The sequence below is a fragment of the Eucalyptus grandis genome, chromosome 10, assembly GCF_016545825.1.
Source record: "Eucalyptus grandis isolate ANBG69807.140 chromosome 10, ASM1654582v1, whole genome shotgun sequence".
Lineage (NCBI taxonomy): Eukaryota > Viridiplantae > Streptophyta > Magnoliopsida > Myrtales > Myrtaceae > Eucalyptus > Eucalyptus grandis.
The window spans coordinates 34738360-34756174 of record NC_052621.1 but is presented as its reverse complement, the minus strand read 5'-3'; the positions used below and the strand labels follow the sequence as shown (position 1 = coordinate 34756174).

Sequence of the window (17815 nt, the reverse complement as noted above, 5' to 3'; positions counted from 1 at the left end):
GATAAAATGAGAAGTTAACAGAATTCGGTCAGTAGAACCCGCTAAGAAATTTTCTTTCTTGAAGTTGTTTCTTCGATCTGAGCAAGCCAAACAAGATTCGGCACATTCTAGTTAACCAAGTTCTGGTCATGACTCTGTCCTCTTTTTTGTTCGATTTTCAAGGATGTTTTACTACTTAATCAAATCACGGAAAAAATTTGACGAGTACTTAATAAGAGAAAGATATGAGCGGAAGAAAGAAGCTGAAATTAAGCACAAAGAGGATAAACTTGTGAAAGGAGAACAACCGGTGCAGGCTTCTAAAGGAGCTTCTTTTGAAGGAAGCTGAGGACTTGAAGCAGCTAAAGGAAGCTTTTGAGAAGGAGTAGGATGAGCTTGATGAGAAAAGGACCCAGATTGAGAAAGAAAGGATGGATGCAGAGCGACAAAAAGAAGAATTTGAAAAGCTCAAACATAGCATGGAGGAAAAATTACAGAGGGTCAGGATGGAGACGGATGATTACATAAAAAGGGCGCTGGAACATCTTAAAACTGGCTAAAGGGATCATTTTGACGCCAGAATGGAGCATGAGACTTTAATTCTTGCTGAGAAGAAGCAAAGTGAGAGAAGTCAAATGCTTCGTGAAAAAGTCCACATGACATCATGCGATCATTCTCGGTAGTCCTGTGGCATGTAAGAAACAGCCGTTAAAGCTTAGACCTTCCATTCCGAGTTTTTAGGCTAATGGAATTTTCATCGCCTTTTTCCATTTTTCCCCTTAATTTGTCGTTGAATTGATTTCATCTGTTCGCACTTTGTGAGTGCATATTAACATTGATGCGATCCATACCATCTCAAATATCCAAGATCATTTATCTGTCTTTCTCTTCTTTTTTCAAAGTAAAACTATAAAAAAAGGCTATCAATATAACTATTCCTTTCGACGTTCTCTCACACATTATGATGTGTTTAGCTTGAGTCATAATTGTTTATATTTATTTAGTAATTAAAGGACCGTGATTGACGACGTCTTTAATGTAGCCTCGCTGACATTCTCGAAATTAGAAGTCTCTCCACATCTTGTCATAAAATGTCTAAGGCAAGGATAAGCCAGAGATTCACTAATAACAAGCGCAAATTTGTTACTGCATGAAAAAGCAAGTGTCGTATTCATCATTAGATTACTGCACTCGATGTCAGGGAAATTAGACGATGTTTAAATAGGGAGGATACATCTTTCTTTGCGATTGGTATGTAGTGATCGATTGATGCATTTTTTGTTGGACCATAGAGTCATTGCTAATGAGGACCTCTAAGGTGGTAGCCCGTATAATGGCTTATTGTCGAGGGGTTTTTGCTCTAGGTGGCTAGAAATTAGGAATCCTATCGAGTTCCGAATTTAACTGCAAGCCAATCCACATTAAAAGAGGCTCATACTCAGTTCCTACCTTTTGTTGAGTCATGGTGACAGGCTTATCCCTTCTAGGAAGATCCTTTCGAAGATGAATATACAGTTCTAATGCACAATGATCCGGTGGGAACGATGCGATTTTGGAGGCGGCTGATGCACAAATCAAACATTCTGGGGTCGGATGTGTGTGAATGGAGTTCCCGCTCAAGGGAGGTATCTATGTTGGTCCTAGTCGTTGCTAACGAGTCCTGAGTTTGTGCCATGTAAAAACTTCAATTTGGCAAGAATAATTTAATTATTATGATACCCTTCAAGTTTTTGACAATCACGATGACACCCTAGTAATTTTAAATTACTTCCAATTTAAATACATCAGAGTATGTTTTTGACAATGGGATAGACGATTAATGTGATCACCCCAAAATGCAGACTAATTAGCACTGCTTGGGCCTATTTTTGAAGCATATTCACTTGATATTGTCATATATATTCTTATATAATAAAATTTCCCATGAGAGAATATTGTCAAAGATATTCCTAGATATTAAGGATGTTATTTGATATTTCGTTATTCTCTAATATAACCAGTCGTCTTAGATTAAAATAGCTAATCTATTTGTTAGAATCGATTGCTTCTTTTACAATACTTTCTATTTTGTTATGTGTGTGTGTGTGTGTGTGAGAAGAGAGGGGGGAGAGAGAGGACACACCAACCCTTTTCCCACGTCCTCGCATAGACATAGGACTACCTATATCATCAAGACTGAGTCTCAGGAATCAAAGTCCTCAATCAATGTCATTTAAGAGGGACTAACGTGTTTAAACAATCCTACTTTATCATCGTCAAAATTATGCTTAATTTTTTTAAAATTGATTAGGCTAAACAAATTGCCCCCCGCAACCAGCTTAAGCCTTGATTAAACACTTCTCGTAATGTTTCAGGAATTAAAAGGCCAAAATCTGAAATATTAAGGATCCAATCAAACAAACATGAATTTCCCATGTTCACCAAGTCATGCATGAATGGTCATTCCTCGCAGTATACTTTCATCTGCAATCCGGTCAAACCTTTGACCTGGCTTTCACTTTATGAATCACGTCAATAATCCTTCGGCTGCTTTCGGTATCAACGGCTCGACTAATTTCTTGCAATAACAGTGCAACCAAATTGTACACTCTTACCTACATCCATGCTATGTTATTTGTATGAATGGTGTTTGACCGCACGTACATAATTGCGACGATTAAAGAATAAATGGTAAAGACAAAAAATGTAGCAAGGCACCAAACAAACCGAGTTTCTTTCCTTGAACTTTTTACCTTGCTGACTCAAGTCAACCTTTTTCACTTGCATGTTGACTTTTTTCTGTTCTTAATTTGTTTCTTTGTTCTCAGGGATAATGCAGACTTTGAAAGTCCAAAATTCCTCTGTGAGAAACGCCTCTGCTTCACTCTTCAATGCGGGGTTGTTCACGGCAAAAATATCCAAATTGAACAGAAGTATCCTGATTTCAATTGACTTCCCACCGCTGGTGTTGACAAGAAGTTCCAGAGATGCTTAAATTCCAGAATAAAGTTTGTCCTTAACTTTATGAGGTAAACTCAGTCTGTCTAACCTCCACACTTCGCCGGTTTCAGCACAAATGGATTGGCTCAAAATAATAGATGTAAATAACAGTAGTTGGAATCTTCAGCAGAACAAATGAGCATGATGATGGCAATAATAGACCAAGATGCTATGACTTGAGATGAGAAGGTTCTGACAAATCTTACTTTGCTTGTACCTTAAGAATGATATCACACTCCTACCGCAGTTAAAAGTATTGTCTTGGGTGCAATTCAACAATAGAGAAAGATATTAAAATTGGCAATTTGTAAGCTTGTGCAATCTTGGGTAAAGATAAGCAAGTAAAGTCATCAGATGTAAATTCGGAATAATAAATAAAGCTTAAACATGACGCAAAACGCAAGTGCTATACCCACAAGCAATTTCAAGATTGAAAAATCAGACCAACCAACAAAATCACCACATCTATGTAATAATGACAAGCATTCATGCTTTTATCTCAATAATAACAAATTTAAAAGAAGACAAAAAATTTGTCAATTGTATGTACAGCACAGAAGGATAAGTGCAAGAGAATAGCTGTCACTAACCGCATTTCCCCACCCATTGATTTGGACGCAAGAACGCAAACCATTATGTCTTGTATTGTCACATACGTGGGCCACATACAACAAATGTAACCAAAATGACTACAAAAGTTAAAGAATAAAAATTTCTGGATGACAAATAGGAAATTAGCTCTGACTTTTTGTTGGCCACAAGAAACAATGACAAACAGGACATCGGAATCCTATTTCCATTATTTTTTATGGTTAACAAAAGGTGAGGGTTGATTTCTTATTTGTCATTGAGCTAATCAAGCCATATTTGTTCCTGACTTTTATAGCCATTTTGGTTATATTTACTGCACCCATGCACATGACAATGCAGAACATATGCTTTGCATTGTTGTTTCCCAATCAGTGGGTAGGCAAATGCTTTTAGTCAGTGAGTTACTCTCTTGCCCTTATTCTTTTGAAATATATATACAATTGACAAATTTTTTGTTATTATTGAGGTAAATGCATGAATGCTTGTCACTAATGAACGTGGTGATTCTGTTCACTTGCTTATCTTTACCCAGATTGCACATACTTGCCAATAAAACATTGCAATATCAACAAAACTCACGTTATAGTGAAAATGTGCTCCCGAAGTCCAAGAATTGTCGCCTACCTCGCACCATCATGCTTTTTGAGAAATTTTTGTAGCAAATTCCTCATTTTTAGTGCTTCTTCCATGTAGTCATCCTAAGAAAAAAGGAAGATATGAAGTGAACTCAAGGAATGGGCAAATTTTCCTATTTCTTTCCCCAGAAGTAAAATGAGTTCATATCAATCGTTTGCAACCCTTCTCCATGAGAAAATATAATGGCATGATTTTGATTTTCAGGTTTTCCTTTACTAAAAAATAGCGGGTCCTAGAAGCTTTATCCTATATATAACTTGCCCCCAACTTTCGAGCATTTTTTTTCCTCTTTTAGCGAATAATTTAAGCAGCATAAAGGTCTAGGACAACAGAAAATGGCAACGTATTGTTAATCATCTAGAAGCAACAATCACTTACGATTGCTGTTTCTAGAAGCAAGCATAGAACGCCCACAATAGGAAGAATATAACTGCATTAAAGCCTTTTAGCCACGCTTAGGATCCTTTTAATGTAGCCTAGCTCACAATCAGTAGACCCACAAGAATGGGTATGAATCCTAGTTATATTCCTCCCTCCTAACATTTTTGCCCTAGCTTACTACATTCTCATTTTCTTTTCATTTCTTTGTTGTCTCTATCTCATTTTCCTTCCTTTGTTCATTTCAGAAACCTTCAAATGCAAGAATTATACGTTACTTAGACTCAAGTTCAACAGTATATGGACTTTTTATTTATTTTGGTCGTATATTGAATGTGAAGTTTGTTTCTTTGTCCTACTTTGTTTTCACAAGGCTCTAAGGCTCTTTGTTCAATACAAGAAGCACTTTCACCATTATCAGGACAAAATGACACCTAAAAATAAACAAAATAGAAGATTAGTTCAAGTTGGCACACTATCTAAATCAAAATCATCTCTCTCAAAACTTTACCTAGAAAGTCTAATACATCAGTAGCTGAGTTTATCTTGGTCCTTCCCATTACATTAGTGTAAAGTTTCAACTAGTTGAACTTCTGTGAGACACTAACCATTCTCTAATAGGCGTAGGAAGTGCTTCATGGAAAGCATTGCAGATTATTAAGTCCTATTTGTTTAATTGTGTTTTTGTTCCTTGGAACAAAAATTTATGTTCTTTCGTTTCCGGGAAACAAAAATAGAATAGAAACGCATTTGTTTAAGCTTTTGTTTCCGGGAAATCAAAAATAGAGCTCACCTAGATTCGACGTTGAGCTGGGGCACCGTTGAGCGACGCCAACCTGGCGATGGCGGCCAAAGAAAAAAGAAGAAGAAAAAGAAGTGTTTCTCGGAATTGTTCCCGGGAACAAGAAATAAGTTTTTTCTATTTATTGTTTCTATTTCAAATTTGTTCCTGAGAACAAAAAAATAGATTTTTTGTTCCCGGGAACAAAAATATAAACAAACACGTTTATGTTCTTTTTTTGTTCCCCAGAACAAAAGAATAGAAAATTTTGTTTCGGGGAACAGAAACATAATTAAACAAACAGAGCCTAATAATCTGCAATGCTTTCACTTCCTACGCCTAGCAAAACTTTACACTAATGTAATGGGAAGGACCAAGGTAAACTCAGCTACTGATATATTAGACTTTCTAGGTAAAGTTTTGAGAGAGATGATTTTGGTTTAGATAGTGTACCAACTTGAACCAATCTTCTATTTTATTTATTTTTAGGTGTCATTTTGTTTTGATAGGGTGAAATGCTTCTTGTATTGAACAAAGAGCCTTAGAGCCTTATGAAAAGAAAGTAGGACAAGGAAACAAGCTTCACATTCAATATATGACAAAAACAAATAAGTCCATACACTGTAGAACTTGAGTCTAAGTAACGTATAATTCTTGCATCTGAAGGTTTCTGAAACGAACAAAGGAAGGAAAATGAGAAAGAGACAATAAATAAATGAAAAGAAAATGAAAATGTAGTTAGCTAGGGCAAAAATGTTAGGAGGGAGGAATATAACCAGGGATTCATACCCATTCTTGTGGGTCTACTGATTGTGAATTAGGCTACATTAAAAGGATCCCAAGCCTACAGTGGCTAAAAGCTTTAATGTAGTTATATTCTTCCTATTGTGGGCGTCCTATGCTTGCTTCTAGAAACATCAATCGCCAGTGATCGTTGCTTCTAGATGATTAACAATACGTTGCCATTTTGTGTTGTCCTAACCTTTATGTTGCTTAAATTGTTTGCTAAAAGAGGAAAAAAAAAATGCTCGACACTAATGTTGGGGGCAAGTTATATATAGGATAAAACTTCGACCCGCTATTTTTGAGTAAAGGAAAACCTGAAAATCAGAATCATGCCATTATATTTTCTCATGGAGAAGGGTTGCAAACGATTGATATGAACTCATTTTACTTATGGGGAAAGAAATAGGAAAATTTGTCCATTCCTTGAGTTCACTTCATATCTTCCTTTTTTTCTTAGGATGACTACATGGAAGAAGCACTAAAAATGAGGAATTTGCTACAACAATTTCTCAAAAAGCATGATGGTGTGAGGTAGGCGACAATTTTTGGACTTCAGGAGCACATTTTCACTGTAACGTGAGCTTTGTTGATATTGCAATGTCTTATTGGCACTTTGCAAGTACGTGCAATTTGGGTAAAGATAAGCAAGTGAACAGAATCACCACGTTCATTAGTGACAAGTATTCATGCATTTAGCTCAATAATAACAAAAAATTTGTCAATTGTATATCTACTCCAAAAGAATAAGGGCAAGAGAGTGACTCACTGACCGAAAGCATTTGCCTACCCACCGATTAGGAAACAACAATGCAAAGCATATGTTCTACATTGTCATGTGCATGGGTGCAATAAATGTAACCAAAATGACTATAAAAGTCAAGAACAAATATGACTTGATTAGCTTGATGAAAAATAAGAAATCAACCCTCACCTTTTGTTAACCATCAAAAACAATGAAAATAGGGTTATGATGTCCTGTTTGTCATTGTTTCTTGTGGCCAACAAAAAGTCAGAGCTAATTTCCTGTTTGTCATCTAGAGATTTTTATGTTAGGAGCTGACATAAATTCATGTATGCGTGTCTCATGTCAGCAATATAGTATTTACAGAAGATCTACGCATCAATATGCAAAGCTTTGACATGTTGGTTGCTTTATTTTAACAATTTTGACTTTTGCTCAATTTCAGGTACCCGACAGTCCATGTGGTTCATATCAATGAGGTCAAAAGAACCTAGCTTGGACGAGAATAAATTGATCATTCAGAAGGCTTACTATTCAACTCTAGTGAAGGCTGCTTTGCCGAGTTCCATTAACTCGACCGAGCCAGTTTCAGGTGAAGCTTGCTCTTGACTTAAGCGAGAAGAAGACAACTGTAGGCACAATCTTGAGATTACTCTGGCTTCCATTTAGTTCCATGCTATTTTTAGAAACTAAGGCTACCTTTGGTAACGTTTCTGTTTAAAAATTGTTTTCGGCAACAATTTTTGAACAGAACATATTTAGTAACTGCACAAAATTTCTGTTCCTGAAATAAAAAAAGAACATAAACACGTTTGATAAATTTGTATAATTTTTTGTGCAGTTACTAAATGTGTTTTTCTATTGAAAAATTGTTCCTCGGAACAGAAATAATTTTTTTCTATTTCTGTTCCCAAGAACAACTTTTGAACATAAATGTTATCAAACACAGTCTTAGTTTTTAAAAATAGCATGGAACTAAATGAAAGCCAGAGTAATCTCAAGACTGTGCTTGCAGTTTGTCTTCTTCTCGCTTAAGTCACTTCACCTGGAACTGCCTCTGTCGAGTTAATGGAACTCAACAAAGCAGCTTTCACTAGAGTTGAATAGTAAGCCTTTCGGATGATCAATTTAGTCTCGTCCAGGCTAGGTTCTTTGACCTCATTGATATGAACCACATGGACGTTTGGGTACTTGCAATTAAGCAAAAGTCGAAATTGTTAAAATAAAGTAACCAACTTGTCAAAGCTGAAAGATTTAAGCAAGAATGCATGCACACGCGGCCACAAGCCTTAAAATATTCTTTGTATATTGATGCGCAGATCTTCTATAAATGCCATATTGCTGACATGGCAGATCTTCTATAAATACCATACTGCTGACATGAGACCGCATACATGAATTTATGTCAGCTCCTGCTTGACATTGGGCCAACAGTCACCAATCATCTCTTGGGTGCTCCTTTGTGCTTAGAGCTTCATATGAATATATTCATATGTTTTGAGGTGATCAATATAAACACTAGTCACCAGACGACGTAGTGAATAATTCAATAAAAGTCAAATCCTAAATACTGAAACCCTTGCTAAAGTCAAAAGTTCAGAGCAATAGCTAAAAACCACTTAACTTGAGCGGAAAAAACAAAGATATCTTCAACATGTACAGACTTAGCATCTTACGTGTGTTAGACTAACTAGAAATAGCTAGACATACTCGGAAGGTAAGAGGAATCTGAATTATCTGCACAATGATCGCATTACAAAAGGATAGTTGAAGTTATGTGTGGTGCAAATAGTCAGCTGGATGCAAATTTATCTTTTAGCTCTTCACACTGAAAGAAGATTAAACAAGCACTATTCAAGATTTTAGTTCCCCATTACACACGAAACCATTTCAAACAGTCCGCTATAATAAAGACAACATTTCCCTGACCGTCGAGAGGAAATGAGTCATCTTTCTTTGATTGACTACAATATATCTTCAAGCTGCATTTCTAACCGTTAGAGTAGCAGCCAAAGAATCATGACCATACCAAATACACATTCTGTAATCAGATAAATCATGAACATCCTTGACCTTTACAAACTTAGCATCTCATATCAGTTAGTCTATCCATATTGTTGACAACTAAGGGCCTGTTTAGCAAATTTTGTTTCTGTTCCCTAGGGAACAAAAATTTCTGTTCCTTGGAACAAAAGAAAAGAACAAAAACGCCTTTGATAAAATTTTTGTTCCTGAGAAAAAAAAAATAGATTTTTTGTTTCCGGAAACAGAAACAAGAAGTAGAAAAAAATTGATTTTTTGTTCCAGGGAACAAAAACAAAAAGTAGAAAAAAAATTGTTTCTTGTTCTAAGGGAACAATTTTTGTCTTTCTCTTTCTCTCTTGTTCTAAAGAGACTCGTGGGCACTGCGGCTTGGACAGAAAGCTGCATGAGCTCACATTACTAAGGCCCTGTTTGGTTTAGCATTTGAAATGCTCATTTGGGCTCTAAAGAGGTTTGGCCAAATGCTGTGGTGTTTGATTCATTTTTTTGGGGACTCTGGGAGATGCAATTGCATCTCCAAGGGGGTTGAAGGGGCTTTGGGGGAATGGAGGGGGAGAGGTTCATTGGGAAGTTGCATTTTCGGAATGCAACTTCCACTGTTCATCACTGTTCATCTTCACGCCAATCGGAGGCTGACGACCGCCGGCCAAGGGGTCGTGCGCGCCGGCGACGTGCTTGCGACCATCACCGGACCTCAGGCGATGCCTGGGTCGCGTGAACCAGGTGACGGCCGCTTGGGTCGTGGCGCCTGAGTTGCACGACCCCAAGCGGCCAGATCTAGCCATCCGACGGTCTAGTGGTCGGACTTCAAAAAAGAAAATAGATTTTTTTTTAATTTAATAGAAGTCATTTACAAATGCAAATTTTACCAAACGATATTTGCATTTCGGAAAACCCCTCTTCACCCAAAGTATTTGCATTTTAACAAATGCATTCCCCAAAAGCCGAACCAAATGAGTCCTAAAAGTGACAAAGCAAGCACAAAGTTGGAAACAAAAGGAAAAAAAAAAAAAAAAAATCCGGGGGAGCTAATTCACATAATAGAAAATCTGCCAAGCTAGAAACACAGATATGCTGAATGAAATGCAAAGTCCAAAGATACTAAATCGGCACCATCTCCTTCACCAGCGAAGATGGCGAGACCTCACCGCAGAACCTGGACTTTCCGAGGTTGCCACCGGCTCCGACACCGGCAGCCTAGCAGGTCAAGGTCGCCCCTCCTCTTGCAAGGTCGACATTTTTCCCCCCGGAACCCAAAAAAGCTCCCCTTTTCTAGCAAAAAATTCAACAAAAGTTTCCCTTTTTTGTCTACCAGTGATTTCCGAGAAGATTCATCAGAAATCCCTTTTCTCACCTAACCTTCATTCTTCCATAGACACCCCCAACTTCGCCACAAGTAGAGAGACCCATGGGCACTGCGGCTCGGACATAAAGCCGCATGAGCTCACTTTACTAATAAGTGACAGAGCAAGCGCAAAGTTGGAAACAAAAGAAAGAACAAAAAAATCCAGGAACAGGGGAGCTAATTCACATAATAAAAAATCTGTCAAGCTAGAAACGCAGATACGCTGAATAAGGTGCGAAGTCAAAAGATATTAAAGTTAAACCACACACAGATATAAGCCATTCTACGGTTGCTGCTTTGGACTTCATTAGCCAGAATCGGCACCATCTCCTTCACCAGCGTAGATGGCGAGACCTCACCGCCAAACCTGGACTCTCCAAGGTTGCCACCGGCTCCGACACCGGCAGCCTAGCAGGGTCCATGTCGCCCCTCCTCCTTGCAAGGTCGACATTTTTCCCCTCGGAACCCAAAAAGCTCCCTTTTCTAGCAAAAAATTCAGCAAAAGTTCCCCTTTTTCTGCATACCAGTGATTTCCCAGAAGATTCATCAGAACTCCCTTTTCTCACTTAACCTTCATTCTTCCATAGACACCCCCAACTTGTCTCTCCTCCGTTGCTCTCTTCTCCGTCTCTCTCCTCCGCGACGCCCCTCTCCAGTGACAAGTAAGTTCACCTGCCGCTCCCGCCGCGACGACCATAGACGACTCGTGCGCGAGCCGGCTCGCCGAACTCGGCCTCGACCAGGGCCGGCCGCTCGGGCCACCCACTCGCCTCTATCTCCCGGGATTTCACCTCTCAGGCAACTACTTAACCGAAACCCATCCCCCCTCCCCCTCTCTCTCTCCAACCTGAGAAGGCTGAACCGACTCGGCCTCTCCCGCAGCTCGCTCCTCCGGCCCGATCCCCGATCCCCGACTCCTTCTCCCTCCCTCTCAAACCTCGGGGAGCCCTACTTAGGCAGCCGCGCGCTCGAGGGCTCGACCCTGCTGGCTGTCCAGCCTAACAAGCTCGCCGGCGGCGAGTTGCCGGGCGGCGCCGAGCTCGCGCGGCGGAGGAGAGAGCAACGGAAGGGAGGGAGAGGAGGTCAGGGGAGGGGGCATTCTGAAAAGGTGGGGAGTCTAAAGGGGTGCTTCCTTTTTATGAAAAATCTTTCTTTCTTTCTCTGTCACGTCGTACAGAAATTGGAGAAAAGCAAATTTAAAAATAAATAAATAAAGGACGAAAAGGCGGGAGGAAGGTGAAATGAGGATGGTGTGAGGAGAAAATGTGGTTACGCGTACCGAATTTTCCCGAGAAAATATTAGGTACCCTCAAAGGACCACGTCATCCGTGCTCTGATCGATTCATGCGTCGACACCTGTCCGCTGGCAGGTCCACGTCGGCTCCCTCTTCTCTCTCACGTCGTTCTAATTTAAACCAACGCGCGGGCATTTAAAAAACCGGAAAGGGAATTCTCTCTCCTCTGTCTTCTCTCTCCTCTTTGCTCTCTCTTCCTCCTCCGACGCTCCTTCCGGTCTAGCGATTCCTCCGACGACCGTCGCTCCCTCCCGACGACGGCCTTTCTCTCTCCACTCGACGGCCTCATCTCAGCAGGGCTCGATTTTCTCGGCGCACTCCTTCCTAAATCGCGCTCTCTCCCGACGGCCGATTTCGCTCGCCTCTCTCCGTCCCCCGACTCGCGACCGAGAAGCAATCGCTCGGCTGGTGCCGTGGTTTCTCTGTCGTTTTCCGAGAAGCCCCACTTCAATTCCTTGCTCTGTTCGTCCAGCGAGTGCCATGTCCGAAGACCCTTTGGGCTTTTAGAAAGTGGGTGCGTGAAAAGGTGCGGCCTTAGGAGGAGCCTGAGCAGCTTCGTGACGTCTGCCATCGCCACGCCGAACTCGGTGCTGAGCGAGGAGGCTTTCAAGAAGTTGGGGACCGGTGGGTTCTCGGAGAGCGAGGTTGACGCGAGTGAGGATGAAGGCGGCTTCGTGTCTGAGGGCGGCGAGGCTGAGAGTGAGCGAGGACGAGCTTGCTGTCTCCAAGCTGGGTTTGCCTCAGAGGCTCGTGGAATTTCTTGAGAAACGTGGCATTACCCATCTCTTTCCCATTCAAGTATGCTTTATCCTTTGTTTCCTTCCCTGTGTTATCCAATTTTTTCGCTTTGGTATGAATTGCTGTTGTTTATTGCTGGCTGAGTTTTCTTTGTTTGAGCATACTTAGTTGGCTGGAAAATTAAGTAGAAAACCTTGACCTTTGTTAATGTGCTAGGCGAACCACGGATGGAGTTAAGTGCAGGCAATCATAATAGGTATTCTGGGATGTTCTGTCGTAGCTTACATTAGATGACTATCCTATGCTGAAAATTGAGCTGTTCAACACTAAGATGTTGTTGGGACTAGGGCTTTACACAGGCAGAATTCGTTTTTTTAATCGACTCGATATTTTGTTTCTTTACTTTTGCCAGCACTAGGATAGTTCACCCATCACTCATTACTTTTCCCCCTTCATTGTTCACTCTACTAAAGTTTCATCATGTTTTCAATGGCAAACTCATGTTCCTTGTACTATTCTGTGATTGTTAGAGCAGTGTTAACCCCTGTGCTTGAAGGGTGTGATTTAATTGCTCATGCGAAGACTGGAACAAGGAAGACTTTAGCTTTCGGGATTCCATACTGAAGCGTCTTACCGATGGTGATGAACATAGAAGTCCGAGGTATTTGAGTAATAATTTTAATTATCTTGGTGACCTCCAATGTTTGAGCATTTTTCTAATGACAGATTATACTGTAAATGTCTCTTAGATGTGGGCGACTTCCTAGAGTTTTGGCCTTAGCACCAACAAGGGAATTAGCAAAACAAGTAGAGAAAGAAATTAAGGAATCTACACCTTACTTAAACACCGTGTGTGTTTATGGTGGAGTTTCTTACATTACCCAACAAAGTGTCCTTTCCCAGGGGTTCGATGTAGTTGTCAGGACTCCTGGTTGAATCATTGATTTGATCAATGGTAACAGCCTTAAATTGGGAGAAGTGGAATTTTTGGTACTTGATGAAGTTGATCAGATGCTTGCCGTTGGTTTTGAGGAAGATGTGGAAGTGATCTTGGAAAAGCTTCCCTCACAGCGACAGAGCATGCTTTTCTCTGCCACAATGCCTGGTTGGGTGAAGAAACTGGCGAGAAAGCACTTGAACAATCCTTTGACGATTGACTTGGTAAAGTTCTTCTCTCAATAACAATCTCTCTGTCTCCGTCTGCCCAAACTTCTTGCATGATCCGATATTGGGTATAGGCCTGAATTTTTGCATAGTACAGTCGTAGAAATGGAGGAGTGTGGCTCATCAAAATGTCATGTGATGGCTTATGTGGTTTGCCTGCTCTTTATTTTCCTGATGTAGGTTGGAGAACAAGATGAAAAACTCGCAGAGGGAATTAAAATTTATGCCATATCAGCAACTCCAACTTCAAAGCGTACCATTCTAAGTGATCTCATCACGGTAGGAGATGCTTCCCTCATACTTGATATCTTTTTCCCCAATCAAGATGCTTATTTGATTCGCTAACATTTGCATATGGATGTCTCCCATTAGGCATATGTCCCGAATTTTTCTATCATGCTGTTTCTTAAGATTCTTCCTGCTTAGTGGAAGAAGGCTTTGATTTTGTTCTTGCCTACATGCTTTATGGTAGGCTTTAATAGATTGTGCTTTTACTAGATAAATGACCTTTTTGTATATCTATCTTACGTGTATGCGAAAGGTGGGAAGACCATTGTTTTCACACAGAATAAAAGAGATGCAGATGAGGTGTCAATGGCATTAACGAGTATCATTGCCTCTGAAGCATTGCATGGGGATATCTCTCAGCATCAGAGGGAGAGAACTCTTAATGGTTTCCGGCAGGGGAAGTTCACTGTTCTTGTTGCTACTGATATTGCATCTCATGGGCTGGATATCCCTAATGTTGATCTCGTAGGTTATTTAGTTTTTTATGTTTGTTTACCTGCACGATTAGTTAGTCCTCTCACAAAGCTACGTGTATAAGATTAACAAGAGTATGCAACTCCTAATGCCAGGTCATCCACTATGAACTGCCAAATGATTCAGAGACTTTTTGTCCATCGGTCTGTTCGTACTGGACGCGCCGGGAAAGAAGGAATGGCTATCTTGATGTATACAAGTAGTCAAAGGAGAACTGTCAGATCCATTGAGTGAGGTGTAGGTTGCACATTTGAGTTTATTAGCCCTCCAGCAATGCATGAAGTTTTGGAGTCATCCGCTGAGCAAGTTGTTGCGACCCTCAAAGTGGTTCATCCTAAGTCTGTAGGGTTTTTCACTCCAACAGCACAAAAACTAATTGAAGAGCAAGGTGTAAATGCTCTAGCTGATGCTTTGGCTCATTTGAGTGGTTTTTCGCAACCTCCTACATCTCGGTCTCTTACAAATCATGAGCAGGTAAATTAGAGACATCTGTGGCAATTTTGTTAGTCATCTGTGCTTCTATAACCCTAACTTTTAAAGATTCATTTCAAGATTTAGGAAAAGAAGTGGTTGCTTATTGGAGCATGGACCATTTATGTTGGGAAAATAATTTGTTGATCCTATGTGCTGTCAAATTTTGAGAAAGTGCATTTATATAGCCACTGATACCAATTGATCTTTCAGAACATGGTTTTTGTATGTTTCTGCTGATTAACTGGTAATTAGAGATTATGGAAAATTGTGCCTGCTGCTGTATCTTATAATATTCTACTGGACAAATGCGTTGTAGGGTTGGGTTACGCTGCAATTGACTCGGGATCCATCTTATTCTAGAGGTTTCCTTTCTGCCCGATCCGTCACTGGATTTCTATCTGATGTCTATTCTCCGGCGGCAGATGAACTGGGGAAGATATATTTGGTTGCAGATGAAAGGGTATCTACCAAACCAGAGCACTACCTTTATAAATTTTCCCACTATAGTTTCGTTCTTGGTTGTACATTTTTTCATATAGTTTATGGTGCCAATGACAGGTTCAAGTGGCGGTTTTTGATCTTCCTGAGGAGATTGCAAAGGAGTTGCTGAGTCAGCCAACACCACCTGGGAACACTATTACAAGAATTTCCAAGGTTGTGTGAGGGCTCAAGATACCTCATAGGGTTGAGATTACGATGGTTCACATAAATGCAGTTGCTTCCATGCTTAGATATTGCCATAGCGTCAGTTTTGGTGCTAATTGCATTTTCAGAGCTAATTCACTTTTCTTTTATATTGACAGTTACCTGCTCTGCAAGATGATGGGCCCCCTAGTGATTTCTATGGTAGATTTTCTAGCAGAGACAGGAGTCGTCGGCCAAGTCTTAGAGACCGGAGAGGATCGAGATTGTCCCAAAGTTGGGGCAGTGGTCGTGATGCTGATGATGATGTTGGTCTATTTAGACGTGGTGGCCGCGGTTCCAGAGTTGAAAATAGCTGGAGTCGCCCCTCAAGAAACAATGATAATGATTGGCTTATAGGTGGTAGGCGATCCAGTAGACCATCTTCGAGGGACAGGTATATCTTTCTGCCTATGCAAATCTTGCGAGTATTCCCTAAGCAATTTTGTCCGCTCTTGGTACATATGGAATTGATGTAGCATTGCAGACTTGTGTTGGAGATTTGATACATTATCCTCCATCGTTTAGCAAATATATTTCTTTTCAATCACCAATGACATACTTGACATGGCCATGTAAATCTCACTGATATGGCATTGTGTCATGACAGGAGCTTCGGAGGATCGTGCTTTGTATATGGGCGTGCGGGGCACAGGGCATCTGAATGCCCCAGTAAGCAAGACTACTGATTGTATTTATTTAAATGTGTTGCTTTTCATACACTGAGCAAAAAGTGGAGGGTCCTACTTGGCCGCCGCTGTCGCCACCACCGCCACCGCCACCGCTTTGTGCTCTACCTGCTTGTTTATAACAGGTTGGTCAGTGTCTTTGTGTTGGAGAGACAATGAAAAGAGTTACAGTGATCAACCCCGATTTAGCCCCAGAGCTTCGATATGCTTGGCATGGACCCCGAGTCAATCCTGCTGACACTCCATGCCAAATTGTTGATACTTAGCATCTTTTTGATAGTTTCCCTTTGGCTAAAGAAAGAACTCTTCTTTATATGAGTTATCATGTCAATGTAAAGGTGTGTCGGGATCAATTCTTGTGAAACCTTATCTGGATCTTTTTGGAATGGGATGTATCCTCCAATTTAGTTGCGAACGGTTGCTTTCATGGACTCATGTCATCTATAGGCTTATGATGAAGATGAAAATAGTTTATAAGCTCCCCATGCACGGGACGGGAACATCAGAAATTATCTTATGGTGTCTTCCAATTTTGCTGCATGTTTTAGTGATAATTTGAGTGATTGTTGTATGTGCTTATTTTTTGCCAATTATGGAAATTTGTGCCTGCTGACGAAAACAATGTCTCTTAGTTCATTTTCGTGGCACTCGCGGCCACAGAATCGGATAAGCTTTCAAGCACATGACTTGTGTGGTTTGATTTATATACACGATCCTCAAGCATTATCACCCAGAAGATGGTCTAGAGCAATATTTTCATCCTAAATCATGACTCTGGACATACTCAAAATATGTCAAAAGTAAATAATTCAAGAGTTTGTTCATACCTTGAGCAATTGGCGAGCATGGCTAGGTAAGTAATCAACAACGTATCATTGCACTCCTCGAAGAACAGCAAATTGGAGAAGAATTTAGGCAAGAAAGTGAACATCAAAATTATTCAGCAACTAATGTATAAAAAGTTATTGATGAGACAACATGAATGATTATTGACGAGACAGTACTAACAAGTTATTGCTTTTGTAAAGAAAACATCATGAATCCTCAAATCCCGGACATCAGATCATGTAAATCAGATCATATAAATCACCAAAATGTGTTTTTGAAAACATTAATGTTATAGGATCCTGTCTGCTCTTTTCTATATTCATCACCATCACTGGACATATCCTCCCCGACAACGTGGACCACGTAATCTTCTGCATGACTGGTAAAAGTCTGCCCCCATTCCGATGCTCGAGCTGATTCACTGTTCTTTGTTTTCTCTATGGAGTCACGGACGCGTTTGGGATCATCAACGGAAAACCCCCACTCCATTCCATCGGAAAGTACGTCACAAGTCCTTGGCTGAGCATAATGCCTCCCATCTCCCTCTAACGACTGGTCGTCATCCACAGCCCCCATATGATCCTTGACAAGGTTAGCCACCTCTCTATCAGAACATCCATCATTTCTCTCGAAACCTAATCTTCCAGTTAGAACAACTGGTGATTCTTCTTTGTCCTTTATTTCATCAGAATCTTGCTGTTTGGCCCTTTTAGCATCTGAATGAGCATCATGATGTTGATCCTCATTACAATTCCTTTCAACATTTTCAGCGTGAACATCAATATGGTTCCTCTTCGTGGGAAGACACTTCCTAATACCGTCATCTCCTACCAAGGGCTCCACATGATTGGTGGATCGAGAAACCAAGTTTGGTTCATTAACTGTGTTAGGAGCATATGTGTCTCCCACATCAGGCGCACATGT

At 40.4% G+C, this 17815-nt stretch overlaps 1 pseudogene; it reads left to right on the top strand.

Annotated features, from left to right (window-relative positions):
- The first annotated feature begins 12254 nt into the window (after positions 1-12254).
- On the top strand, positions 12255-16516 carry LOC104424158 (annotated as a pseudogene).
- Positions 16517-17815: the final 1299 nt, after the last annotated feature.